The sequence below is a fragment of the Odontesthes bonariensis genome, chromosome 11 (genome assembly GCF_027942865.1).
Source record: "Odontesthes bonariensis isolate fOdoBon6 chromosome 11, fOdoBon6.hap1, whole genome shotgun sequence".
Classification (NCBI taxonomy): Eukaryota; Metazoa; Chordata; class Actinopteri; order Atheriniformes; family Atherinopsidae; genus Odontesthes; species Odontesthes bonariensis.
The window spans coordinates 27,630,676-27,645,442 of record NC_134516.1 but is presented as its reverse complement, the minus strand read 5'-3'; the positions used below and the strand labels follow the sequence as shown (position 1 = coordinate 27,645,442).

At 42.8% G+C, this 14,767-nt stretch overlaps 1 non-coding gene across 1 annotated transcript; it reads right to left on the bottom strand.

Moving 5' to 3' along the window:
• Positions 1 to 3,383: 3,383 nt before the first annotated feature.
• trnat-cgu (transfer RNA threonine (anticodon CGU)) lies at positions 3,384 to 3,457 on the bottom strand. Its single transcript has one exon. It is a non-coding gene; the product is annotated as a tRNA-Thr (tRNA).
• Positions 3,458 to 14,767: the final 11,310 nt, after the last annotated feature.

Sequence of the window (14,767 nt, the reverse complement as noted above, 5' to 3'; positions counted from 1 at the left end):
GCCTCTACACTGGTAGAGATTTGCACAAACAAACAATAAAGATCAGTTCAGGTTTTGTATAGATTTCTAAAAATGAACAATAACTGATTGGAAGAACTGATGGTTTGAACTGACTGAAATAACTGATCATTTGAACTGACTAAAAGAACTGCTGATTGAACTGATTGAAAGTGCTCCCAATTCATTGCTGAGTTGCCCATGCCTTCACTAACGGCCCATTCTGATAATTGACCTGGAAGCAGGCCACACTGAACAATTCGTCAATGTTCCCACATATAGACAGTGGTATCTCCTTGTGGAAGAGTTTGTTCTCTTTCACTCTCCTTATGCACCTCTCCACGTGCACTCTCAGCCATGCAATTGACTGCGTCTGTCCGACATCCTCTCGACTCATTTGTTGTTTGTTGCTGAGAAAGGCAGGCCGGTACACCTTACAAGGAGCAAGGTTGTCCACAACAAACCCTTTGTCCACCATGATGGCCATACCTGGCTTCAGCAGCTTTACAATCCCGGACTGCTTAAAGATCTTGCGATCACTCATAGAGCCTGCATACAGTCCGGACACAAAGGTGACGGCACCGTGGGGTGCCATGCCAATCAAGGCCTTGAATGTAGTGTGAGATTTGTATGTGGAAAAAACCTCACTCTGAAGGAGCAAAGAGGATGGCGTCTGACAAAATATCTCCGTACAATAAAGGACCACCTTGTGTCAGAAAAAGCTGCAAACTCAACTGGCAGGTGAGCTCTCACTGTCGCTGGAGGAATCCAAAGGCGCTGGCTTCCTAACAGGCAGTACAGGAAATGAGTCCATGTGGAGATGATTCCACTTGCAGCAGTGCGGTGAATGCTGAACCTCTCTGCAAGATCCCTGGGAGGAAAACCCACTGACAGGTACATCAGGAAAAGAAGAAACTCGTCAGTGGGTCTCAGTTTCTGTTGAGATATAAAAACAAAAGGCCTCTGTTTAGTTACTTTGACATTGACATTATTATTACAAAGCATAAATCAGAAAACTTTCGTTTTGTTTTGTTTTTGTGTGTTTTTGTTTTGTTCGTTTGTTTGTTTTCAGTAACGTTTTACATTATGCATTGCCGTTTGGTGTGTATGTTTTTTTTTATGTGAAAGCAATAAAAAATATATTAACAAAAAAGGCCTACACCTTTTAATATCACGTCACGTTACGTCATCACCTACCGTTGCTGGGTGATGGACTGTGCTGGTGCTGGCAGAGGCTGTCTTGGCGATAGTTATGCGCACCATCTTGTGGGTCACGGCAGGTTCGATTAATGTCCAGAATGCCATGAAACTCCTGTAGGACGCAAACCTGGTATAAAACCACACGTCATCATCTGATGCAGACAGACGCTCGATGCCAAAATGCTGACGATGTTTGAGGACTTTTAATTGCTGCTGTAACTCCCTAACCTGACGACGTAGAGCTTCGTTCTCGTCGGCTAAATTACTCGCCCTCGCTCCGGTTTGAGGGACTACACAGTAATCGTGATCTGGAGCCCTTTCGGTCTCCATCTCCGAGTCCGAGTCTGACTCTGGGGCAGGACTCTAGGCCCGCGGACGCCGTTCCCAGACACTTGGTCTGGGCGCAGGTAGTTCATACCCATTCCAAGAAAAGTAAACCGGTACGGATTCCTTCTCCAACCTCCTCAGTCCCCCGGCAGTCACGTTGAAATCAGCCTGCTTAAAGATGCCTCTCCTGGTGGCAAGTCCAGAAATGTTTTACAAGAACAATGGGTGACACGCAACATTTGGTACCAATTGGCGAATTATTCTGTTAAATCTGTCACCGATGCTTGTTGTGTGGTTTGTATGAAAGACGCACAGCCTGTTGCTTTTACAGGAGTGCCTGGGGAAGTTGATCCTTTAACTTGTACTGCCTATGCCATCTGCTCTAAAGGCAGTCGTAATGTGACGCTGTACCTGCCTGAAGTTGCCCCTGAGATGACAACGTCTCCATTCCGTGGTATGAATTGTACTTATCACCTGTGTTTGACACATTGTTGGCTGATGAAAGGAAGTTATTTTAAGGGCGTGGATGGCAAATATCATAGTAAGGGAGACCATTATCCTTGGAGTACTGAATGTCGCATTATTCCACCACCGCCACAGTTTAAGTTATCTAGAGCACAAAATACTTATATAGTTTGCTATGAATCCCAACCTGAACCTGCAAATGAATTCAGCAGACATGCCCTGGGCAGTGTCCCACCTGACATGTGTAATGTTACTACTCCGTCCCTGTCACATGGGGAAGGAGTACTCAGAATTCAGTAGCTTTTCATTGTATTTTTACTTATTGCCTATTTGATTCTCCCTCCACGTCTCATTGGATTTTTAATGACACTTTGCATTCCACTCGCCCTGTCCCTGACATGTTTTGGCTGTGTGGCCGTCACAGTAAGCTACATTCCAGTTTGCCTGCCAATTGGACTGGTAGGTGTGTCCATGTGATGTTGGTGTATAATGTCCGTATTGCTGTTGACCCTTTTGCTCCTCAACCCACCCGCTCAGTACGCAAACACTCTATTCCTGGCAGTTTTGATGATCGTGTCCATGTTGATGCAATTGGAGTTCCCAGAGGTGTCCCTGACAAATACAAAGCCACAAATCAGATAGCTGCTGGTTTGAGTCCATTTTCTTATGGCCTACTATTAACAAAAATGTGGACTGGATCAATTATCTTTTTTATAACCAACAGCGTTTTATTAATTACACTCATGATGCCATTGCCAGGATCTCCTGTTTACTAGACAGGCACTTTGGCCAACTAAGCCACAGCGCCACATGGTTCATAAAACTGATGAAAGAATAAAGAGCAGGAACTGGAGCCACCTCAGAAAATGTTTTTTGTGATTCTGTACCGCAAGAATAGTTAAAGCCATGAGTAGAAGTGCCTCCAATTGGTTCAAAACTTCATCATATCTTGCAGATATTGTTGGGTTTTCAAGTCAGACCCTGGTGTTCATGAGGAAGGCACTTTCACCAGTTACAGCCAGATCTCATGAAGCGGTGTACTTATTACACGCCAAGTCATTTACTGTGTTTTTACAAGGCTTTTTTATGCTTTTGCGCATTATTTTCCGCTACATATTTCAAGGAAATGACGTCCTGCCCTCAGCTTTTACTCTAACTCTGACTATTTCACGGTTTGTACATTTATTTTGATGTTATGCAGTGTGACAGGAGGAGAACCTCCACCGTACTGTACCCTAACCATTTGACGTCATGTGAACGGAGGAAAATTACACTCTGAAAGCAGAAATGAGACTTTAGAAGCTGTGTGCTATTTACATGCACTTTCATTAAGTGGACCAGTGTAACGGATTTAGTAGAAAGCTGATAAGTCATAGCTTGCTTTGAAGGACCACAGGCACTGCTGGGATTTGAACCCAGGATCTCCTGTTTACGAGAAAGGCACTTTGACCAACTAAGCCACAGCGCCACATGGTTCATGAAACTGATGAAAGAATAAAGAGCAGGAACTGGATCCACCTCAGGAAGTGGTTTTTGTGATTTATTTCCAATATTCATGTGATCTCTGCATAAATCAGGGCTTGATGTTATTCAAATTATATCTATATGTGAAAACATTGTATTAAGTCCCAGTTCAATCTTCTGTACCTCAAGAAAAGTTAAAGCCATGAGATGAAGTGCCTCCAAGTACAGACTGCTTTGGAAGTCCGGCACGAAGCACTGCTGTAAACAGCTATGGCACCATGTTGACGTACATAATAACACCTTAAGGCTCTGCTGGGATTTGAACCCAGGATCTCCTGTTTACAAGACAGGCACCTCCTGTGGGATCAAATAAGGGTCAGAAAGATTTTGTACTTGTACAATGATGTTCACGTGTGTAATAAAGTTTTGAAGTTGTAAAAATATTTTGTGTCTATGTAAAAACATTTTGTGCATGTGTAACAAAGTTTTGAAGTTGTAAAAACATTTTGTGCATGTGTAACAAAGTTTTGAAGTTGTAAAAATAGTTTGTGCATGTGTAACAAAGTTTTGAAGTTGTAAAAATAGTTTGTGCATGTGTAACAAAGTTTTGAAGTTGTAAAAACATTTTGTGCATGTGTAAAACTAAATCCGACGGACACACAAATTTCCCACCTTCAAGTACGACCCTGAAGTTACAAGTTTACAAAACTCAAGTTACGAGTACGAATTTTGACCCTGTTTTGACGCCTGAGTGAATAGCCAATCAGCACGTTGCATACTGACTTGCATTATTTTGGTTACAGATACATCAGCTTTTGTGGATGAAAAAAACAAAACATACAAGTATATTTTACAATAAGTTTATTGGTTTAATTAAGTTCATTATACAATTATGTATTCTTTCAGACAAGTTACTTTGAGTTTAATTTGTGGCCCAGGAACAAAAGGAGGAAGCACTCCATACTGCCTACTTTTATAACCTTGGTGACATCATCAGGAGAAACAATCTATGATGATGGTGGTAATGTGAAGTTTGAATTAATTATTTATTGTTCGTATGATTTTTTTGGATTGTTAAAACCAGATGTGCATTAGGATGTAAAGTGATTTGCTAGAATGTGCATTGAAGGGGAAGTAATGATAGTTTGTGTTACAGGTCCCAGGCTATGGGCACTGTACACAGATAAGATTCTCTACAAAACAGTGTCTCAACCTTACCTTATGGTTCCTGTCGTAGTTCATGAATGCTCTCTACATAGTTTACTACTGCAGTATATATGTCTGCCCCAAAACACGAGGAAGGTGCAGTTGGATTGAACAGTTCATCCAATCGTTCCAGTTCTTGCATACTCAAGGGACATGCCAGTTCAGGCACCTGCACTCCAGTTTGACCAATGTCTGTCATTGCCACGTCTGGAAGATAGGGCACCTAAAACAGTGCAAAATTTGTCATGGCTGTTGTCCACAACATTGGTAGATAAAATATTGTTTTCCCTTTACCTCATTGAGAAACTTTTGCTACATCATGAAATTGCCGATATCTATAATTAACTTACTTGAGCAGAAGCGTTTGACCTGTTTTTCCTCCATCAGTACCAACGTGTGCCCACTGAGTGTCGTTGGCGCTCAGATCCCGGCCGGCAAAAATTGCTGCTCCTTGATTGGATGGTTGGTTGGCGCGTGGGTGGGCACCGGGTTGATTGGCAAGTCAGTAAGCAACGTGCTGATTGCCTATTCACTCAGGCGTCAAAACAGGGTCAAAATTCGTACTCGTAACTTGAGTTTTGTAAACTTGTACTTGAAGGTTGGAAATTTGTGTGTCCGTCGGATTTAGTTTTACACATGCACAAAATGTTTTTACAACTTCAAAACTTTGTTACACATGCACAAAACGGTTTTACATAGACACAAAATATTTTTACAACTTCAAAACTTTATTACACATGTGAACATCATTGCACAAGTACAAAATCTTTCTGACCCTTATTTGATCCCATACATTTTGACCAACTAAGCCACAGCGCCACATGGTTCATTGAACTGATGAAAGAATAAAGCAAACATTTAGCTTGTTGTTTGAAGTACTTAAAAACAAAATTACTTTTTAAGATAGTAAGTAAGCGTTGTTTCTAAGTGATTGTTGAAATGATTATTTAAGATAGTAATTAAGGTTTTTTTAGGTGATGTGAAAACCGTTTGCTGTGACTTTCAAATCTGCTTCAAAAACTGGACGTGTTTCTTCAGATAAACTCCTGACCAGCTGTGAAAAAGCAGTGAAAATGTCTGGCCTGTATAAACTTTGTGATGTCAAACAAGATCAGAGATGACATCGATTGTGATGTCACTACAGTGATGACATCACAACTTTGAGAAGGCTTCTGTTCTGTCTCTTCTGGTCTGTGGTTCCAACCACAGATTCTGGATGGAAGTGAAGTCTGGATTCCAGAATGTTGATTTGTGTTCTCTGTTAATCTCTGGACGACTTCAGCTGATTACTTCCTGTCACTGTCACGTTGGAAGGTCCACTTCTGCCAGTTTTTCAGCAGCCAGTATCATGTTTTCCACCAGCAGTGTTTCCCAAGACAGAATAATGTCAGTTTTTTTTAATGTTGCCAAAATAAACTATTACAATTACAACAAATGTCATCTCAGGGCACTTCAGTAATAAAGTCCAATTCAGACCAATTGGAGTTCAATTCATTGTAATTATAATTCAATTCATTCAATTCAGAATTAATCCAATTCATTCATACAGAGCAATTCAAAAACTATTTCCTCGCTAGAGAAACCAACAGATGGCACCGAACTTGCACTATTTCTAATTAGATAGAACTTTTTAATAGTTCTAAGATCATATCTTTCTGGTTTTATTTGCATTTTACAAAGAGTCCCGAGTAATTATGAAAGTGGGGTTTTAATTTGAAGTAAAAGCCTCAAAATAAAGTGATTTTTAGGAGTATGCAGGGATTCATTTCCATCTAATGAACAGCTCAGTTATATTAAACAGTGGGCCGTGTGAGCAGCAATCAGGGGAGTAAGGAGTTCACAGATCATAGACAGAGGCAACCGTCCAACTATTCAAAGCTTTTAAAATGAGTAATAAAATCTGACAGGTAACCAGGGAAGGAAGTCCTTTAATCCTGGAAATATTCTCCAGGTGATAGTCGGCTGACTTCATAACTGACCTGATCTGGCTGCTGAAGCTCAGCTCTGAGTCCATAATAACACCCAGATTCCTGCTTGGTTTGTGCTTTTTAACATCACAGCCTGAAGCTGAGCTCAGATTTTTAACAGCTGACAATGACCTCTGTTTTCTCTTTGTGTAGCTGCAGGAAGTTCTGGATCATCCGGTTGGTTATTTGTTGGAGGCTCTTTGTTGGGCCAGTTATTCCTCTGTGCCAGCAGCTGAGCACCAGTTCTGCCAAAACTAACAGGAAACATCATCCTGCACCGCTGGATTATCAACAAGTAACACTGACCAAGTCAGGAGATTAAAAAGGATGCAGAGGATAGTCAACCATCTCCTAAACACGGGACTTGTGTTTGACACCAGTCTTTGAACTGCTGTGAGACCGTTGTTTCCTTCATTCGTTTTTCACCTTTTTTTCCAAAACTACTTGGTCGAAAGGTGTAAAACATTAAAAGTACTGGGTTAAAGTTAGAAAAGCATCATGTTTAGGAAATAAAATACATTTTTGGGGGAAAAACTTGGCCAATAAGACCAGGAGTTCTTGACCTGTCTCATACATTTCAGTAAGACCTCGGGAAATTGTACCAAAAAGGGCAAAACATGTCTCCTTTAAAGGACCAATAAGAGCTACATCTCAGACTCTACAGGCCTCAGTTAACTTGTTAAATGTGTCAGTGGGTTGGTGTGAAAACTCAACATCGAGGATGTTATTTCCAGCTTCTACGTTTAACTGAAATTTGGGTAGAGCTATTTTACGACAGTAAAATATTTGGCAGTGACTAAGTGCCTTTAGCACAGACAGGAGGGTGGAGGCGAGAGGAGACAATGAGGCTGATACCAGAGCAACCAGATGAGCCTCCAGCGTCCACCTGTCCTGATAGTCCCTCACAAGCAGCTGTCTGTTGTTAGCACGTTAAGCTTTGATTGGTCTGGGCTGCTCTGTAGCATTATTTATAAACCTTCACCCTTGCTGTTTCCTCTTATAGCTTGTTTTCACCATGACAGCTGCTGGGTTCTTCCTGAGGTATAAGCGCAAGCTGTCTTTACAGTTTTTGTTTGATTGATTGGAAACATTAGTTTATATTGTATTCTTACTCTTTGTTGTACATAATTTCAGGGTTTCCCTCTTTGCCTTGTTGACTGCTGCTACATGGGGTTTTCCCACTAAAGGTGTGCTATCATCTGTTGTGGTAAAACATTACATGCTTGCTTGAATTAGCTTCTGCTAAACTTGTTCTCATGCACCCAGGTTCAAAATCAGCAGGCCAGAGCAGCAGCGGCACAAGAGCTGCAGGTAATTTTGGCTCTTACCAGGGAGCAGCCGCTGGCCGCCCGGTGACCGTGCCCAACACTGCTTCCAGTGACGTTTATATGGCGACACCTGTGCTATCCTCTGGTCTAAGTCATCCTGTTCTTCAGGCAGACCCAAGATTCAGTGGCTATGGCTCATTTGTGCCAACGCAACTGGTTGCCCAAGCTCCCGGTTTTGTCCAAGCTCCTGGCCTTGTCCAAGGTGCTCTTCAGGCAGACCCAAGATTCAGCAGCTCTGGCTCCGTTGTGCCCGTGCAAATGGCTGTGCAAGCTTCTGGTGTCCCACAGGCTGTTCAGACGGGTCCAGCATTGAGCAGCTTGGGCTCTGGCCTGCCTGCAACAGGATACTCTACTGTCACTTATGTGCCTGTTGACGTAGGATCTGACGCTGGCGCTCTGCAACCTGGAGCTGCCCAATCTGGACCACAAGGTAAATCTTCTGCTTGGAGTGTAGATGGCCCAAAATATGTTTGGAAGCCTAAAGGTGTCTGTGTGTTTTCATGTAGTCACAAGCAAATATTGCTTAGTTAAGACTCTGTGGTTTCAGAACTTCTGCTGTGAAAAGGACTAATTGTGAAATGTCTCCACACAGAAACCCAGTGGGCTATTGCTCCCTCAGTCTTTGAGGATGCGTCAGCCCAAGCCCTCAGCCTCACTGACGTTCTCCCTGCAGCCCCTCTGTCACCACCTGGCCCTGTCCTCCAGTCAGGGGAGACCTCCAGTGTCACCAAGGAAGCTGAACTCGGGAATTACCAGCAGCAGACGGAGGAATTCAGCTACCCGGATGACCGCCAAGGGTCTGGACCGGGATCCGCAACCGTACTGGTGCCACGCTTTGGTGTGGGTGGATCTCCTGACTTTGACTACAGGCTTTTGTATGGCTTGTACCCCTCTGGAACCTACAGCACCTTCAGCCAGCAGCATGAGAAGGGCAAAGACTACTTTCAGGACGTCCACTACTTGAAGGAGCATATTACTGACAGCCATGGTTCTGGGCAGCAGAAAAAGTTCTTCCCAAGTGCCCGCTAGAGCTGAACATGATGTGCAGAGGGTATGTTGAGTGGTACCTGCAAATGTCTTTATCTCAATGCTGGAACTAATGTGGTTCTGTTTCAGATTGGAAAGCTGAATCCCAACAGCACAAGATTCTTTTTAGTCTTTGAATAAAATCTTGTCAAATGATCTCGCTTCAGAATGATTGACTAAGGGAAACAATGGCTTGTGTACACCATCTGGGTTCAAGGCAAATGGCAGGCATCACCTGTCATATTTGACTCGGACATTCTGCTTTCGGTTTCAAACATGGCGTCTCAAAGCTCTGCATCTTGAGAGGAATCTCTATGGAAGTGTTAAATAGTTGCTCAATTGACTAGCGATCAGCTACAGCATCCTTTACAGCCATTTCTCTACAACTGTACATGGCAGCCAGACACAACCCCTTCTATAGGTTGCTGAGTGCACGGTAGCCAACCTGAAGGCTTGCCAAACAAACGGTGTGCTTGAAATACTTGGCTGGATACTCCTTAAATATTCTTCTACAGTTGAGCCAGTGCTGTCTTCAGCAGTCTTGTCAAATGATGACCTTGCCTGGGGTGTTTGTTTTTTTTTTTTTTTTTTTTTTGCTAAAGTTAACAGACTTGGTTAGGTGGTTTATTCAAGTTGAAACCTTCAATTTGTTTCATGTTATTTTCAAGATGTAACCTCATGTTGCTGGTGGTCGACTGATAAGCTAACTGTAGCTCGTATACAACTGTCAAGGCTTCTAAATTTTTCCATCAACTGACCAAAATCTGAAGTATTTCCAGGCGGGCCTTTATATATTTTGGGGGTTAAAATCACTTTCTTTGTGCCTGGAGTCAAGTTGGGCCCTGAACTTTCTGCCATGAAGTGAATCAACTTTCAGCAGTGACGCTTTACCAGAGTGTGACTCCTGTGACCTCTCCCTGACCCCGTCATGCAGTGTGCCGACTCAAGGCAGATGGCGGCTGCGCAGATGTTTTTCAACATTCGAATATTAATTTTCACTTTTTTTTTTTTTTTTAAAAAAACCTATTCAAATGTAGAATATTCTTTGACAACCCTACCCTGTGCCACTCTACTATTGTGCTTTAATAGACAACTTGTTGCCTTTCCACTCTGTAATGGGAGGTTGTGCCAGAACATGCCTATTGATGTTGCATCCTCTGAATGCAATAATAAAGAATTACAGTAGTCAAATCCTGCAGTAACAAATGCATGGAGCAGTTTTACTGCATCACTGAGAATGGATGTTCCTGATTTTTAACAATATTACAAAGGTGAAAGAAGGCAGTCCTAGAAACCTGTGTTATGTGCATTGAATGATAAATTCTGGTAAAAAAATAACTCCAAGGTTCCTCACTGGAACTATCTTACCATCCATTTACTTTACTCAATGAATCCAGTTTAGGGTAGTGGAAGCCTTTAGCCAAGTGATACTATTTTTTTCCACAAGAGCCACAGAGCAAAATCACGGGAAGAGCCACTTTTACGACAACATACTAAGTCCCCTTTTGCAAATATGCATTTCTACATATAAAACATCCCACAAAAAAAGAAACACAGCCAATACATTTTCAATTAAGACCGCATTTACCTGAATACTGGAATCCTTAATACTCAGTACTGGAAGCTGGCATGCATGTCCTTGACTGTCTTCATGTTGTATTTGTAGTTTGTTGCAATCATAGTGAGACATTCAAGATGAGCATGGTTTAGTCCTTTTTTAACTAAAAACCGACCCATTGTGCCTGCATCTCGCTAATGGAGCTAGCGTGCACTGCGGTCAAGTGTGATGGTGGTTTAAGCGGGCTGCGTTGCCAGGTTTAACAGAGCCCCCTTTAGGAAACACCATTAAGCCTTAATAAAAATACTTCATACTGTGCAGTATTCGCTGTATGTTTTTTGACAAAATTTGCTATTGTTACCATATTGTTATAAGCTACTATAAGAGTGCGAGCCACCAATTAAAGCTTGAGGAGCCGCATAATGAGTATCTCTGCTTTAGCCTATCCCTGCTGCCAATTGAAAGAGTCAGGGTGCACCCTGGACAGCTCTCCAGTCCACTCTGCAAAAGGTCTAATAATTTCCACACTTCCATTCACTGAGACTCTGCTAGAACTGTTTGGAGACCTTTTCTAGAGGGCCGTATCAGAGAGCCTACTGTGGGAGAGTACTATGAAAGTTTCATTGTGCCAACTATTGCTAGTTTAATAGCAAGTGATCTGAATCGAAGGAGTTAAAAAATATTTTGCAAATTGATCATGTAGCTTTGCACTGGAGGGAATTTTAAAATGCATCTTCCACATGTGGTAGAATCAAGAAAACAAAAGCAGAGGAGATATTCAAGTCTTGTGTAGGATGAAAACCAACATGGGAAGATGTGATGCCATGTTAAGGACCGAGTCTGTATGAAGCACAGTGTCATAGCCCTCCAGCTGGTGTCCCAGGTGACATGAACAAAGGCCGCACACACAGGGGGCAAGTCGAGACCGTTGGTTAAGAGGGATGTACGGCTCTGAGGCACACAGAAGACACCAAGTGGTGCCAAGCAGAGGGGCAAGGCTACGTAGCATAGGCTAACGAGTCACATGTAATTAAAGCTTGGAAAAGGCCAGCGAGTGCAGATTTAACTGAAACACCTTCATGGTGCAAGGTCAAGCAGGGCCACTGTACTGAGCTTCAAGTTATTTGGTCTGGGTTTGTGTAATGCAATTCAACCATGAGGAGAAGGAAACATGTGGTGGTGGAATTTAAAGCAGAAGTATTCAGTTTGCCCTTCAAAAGCAGAGTCAGCCTCAGTGGGTGTGGTGAAGACTCAAAGCTATGAAGTGAAAACAAACCTTGAGATCAAGTATTCAATACACAGACCTCATTTTATTGATCAAGTTTATTTTGCCAGAGTTCAGCCACATGTTGGAATCTCCATGGAAGTGTCCATGAGAGTCACCTGCAGAAAACAGAAGGGGTCAGTATTGATATAGGAGTCTCAATACTTCAGACACTAGTCCAGCTTTACCTTAGTACAACTTCTGCCCTTTAGACCCAGTCTTGGCATCAGCGTGGTCAAAAGCATCCTGGGAGTATTTGGCGTACGAACTGGAGTCGCGGGCTCGTTGGTAGCCATTGCTGGACTGGACGACGTGGGATGAAGGGTATACAGTGCGCATCTCAGATGTGTCCTTAGGGACCTGGTCGGAGGTCCAGACAGACTGTGGGAAAGAACTGTCGATCTTCAAGTTCATTAGGGCAGCAAGGAAACGAGCAAAGTCTGCGTCCTGCGCAGTAAAGCCAGCATTAGACCCAGAGGAGCCGCTGCCGTAGCCAGAGGAGCCGCTGCCGTAGCCAGACCCAGAGGAGCCGCTGCCGTAGCCAGAGGTGCTACTACCAGAGCCAGAGGAGCCGCTGCCGTAGCCAGACCCAGAGGACCAGCTGCCGTAGCCAGACCCAGAGGACCCGTCGCCGTAGCCAGAGACAGAGGAGCCGCTGCCGTAGCCAGAGACAGACCCAGAGGAGCCGCTGCCGTAGCCAGAGACAGACCCAGAGGAGCCGCTGCCGTAGCCAGAGACAGACCCAGAGGAGCCGCTGCCGTAGCCAGAGACAGACCCAGAGGAGCCGCTGCCGTAGCCAGAGACAGACCCAGAGGAGCCGCTGCCGGAGCCAGACCCAGAGGAGCCGCTGCCGGAGCCAGACCCAGAGGAGCCGCTGCCGGAGCCAGAGGTGCTACTACCAGAGCCAGAGGATCCACTGTTTTGACCTGAGCCCAGAAATTAGTTGAAGCAAAGTATGACAGTACGATTAGTCATGCTGTCAGTAGCCTCTGTATCACTGCCAATATGTTTAGTAACAATAAACAAAGCTAAAGGACTATTTGAATATCAAGTGGGTCATTAAACCTGAAGTCTAATATATTGTAAGATTTGGTGCTGCATGATTAATATAGTTGCAGACCCTCTTCCCTCTCATTCCTACCAACATCATGGGTTGAGCATGTCCAGACTAAACAACTTCCCATGTTGGCTGCCTTTATATAAACTGCACCTAAATGTTGATATACTTGCTTTTCTGGGGGGGATAACATGTTCCAATGCTGAAGAGCAGGACACAAAGCCAGGAAATCCTGTTTGGATTTCAAAAGAAAAGAAAGAAACTTTAGTATATAGGAGAACAAAAACCTAAACCATTAAACATGAGGACTCACCTGAAGAAAACCTTAAACAACATGTTGAACAAGACAAAACAGCAGCAACACAATTCAGATAAAACTGGTCAAAAACAGCAATCTAGTGACTGCTGTTGAGAGAAGATTTGTGCTGTAACTCATCTGAGGCTGCAGCTGACTTTATATTGGTGCTCTACCTGCTCTAATTACACTCATAAACCTCACCTGGGACCCAGTCAGATCGTGCTGCATTCAATTCAGCTCTGAAAATGAACACTTCTGACATTTAAAAAGGTTTGTTGCAACATGTGAGGAATGAACATGGGATGACTCTAACATAATGTTGACTCCTTGGCAGGAATAAGGAGCTCTGCAGCTCTCTCATCCAGAGGATCTAGAAGCATGGATGTGTTTGGAACATAGCAGAGGGTGTATTCTTCCTAAAGTCACGCTAACTGCCTTCTGCGCACTCTGAGATGTTTAAAGCTCAGATTAATATCTGAGCTGAGATGTAGAAACGTGAGACAACATGATGCAGAGCTGCTCTTTTATTAAGTGATATGGGGGAGATCTTAGATTTATTTCAGATGAACTTGATTAAACAGGACATAACGGAGGTTAAATGTTTAAAGCACCTTGTGCCATCATTTTGTTCATATCTGGAAGTGTTTCTCAAATTTGTCTTGATGATTTCTGTGGATTTCCATCATTCCTCCTGAAAACTTGTTGCCTTGTGAGAACAACCAAAGACTCCCACAGACTCCCTGTGACACAGCAAACTTCCAACATGGGAAATGTGACATTTGAGCACTTTATAGTCTGTAGGCGACTGTTTTCTGTTCTTTGTACTGTGGAGGCTTTACCAGCCATCAGTGAGGTGGAACTGTACTGAAAATACACTGAAGTTAAAGTTACATTTTTAACTCATTTAAAGGGAAAATATGTTTGTTTGAATAATGCCCTTTTTTTAATATGGGTCTACGTTTCTGAGAAAGTCTTTTTTTACTGTAAAATGTTGACTGTCACACCTGAACTTCATATTTATTTATTTTATTTATGAAAATGAGAATATTTATATCCCCAGGTTGTTTTAATTCTGAAAACTAACATTTGTTACAGTAGTTCACATCATCTGTCCTCATAATTACTTTCATAAAATCCAACAAAGACCAGACTTTATCATGTTCATATTTAAACTGCAACCTGCAGGTTAACAATGTGAGTGACTTAAAGTGTGGAAACAAGTCACCAGAAGTTTTTCTTTTAATTATATGTCGAGTATGTGAAAGTAGTCCCCACAGGCAGTGTCCTTGCTGTAGGGACGACCAGGTAAGACATCTGATTTCTCACATATAGATAGAACATTTGATGTTGCATTATGCCCAGTATTAATCAGAAATGTTTGTTCATGTTCCAGACAGGATAGTGAATGCTTTTGTGCACAGTCCACTGTGTGGTTGTACAGCTCACGACTTAACTGAATATATTCCAACGCCTGGCTCGTCTTCTTGCATCCAAATGTAGAACAAAATAGATGCTTGATCTGTAAAATCTGATGTAATGAACAGAATCCATGAGAGTTGTTTGATTTATTTAATACATTTATTCTAACCCTCCCCGGGCTCTGGGGAGGA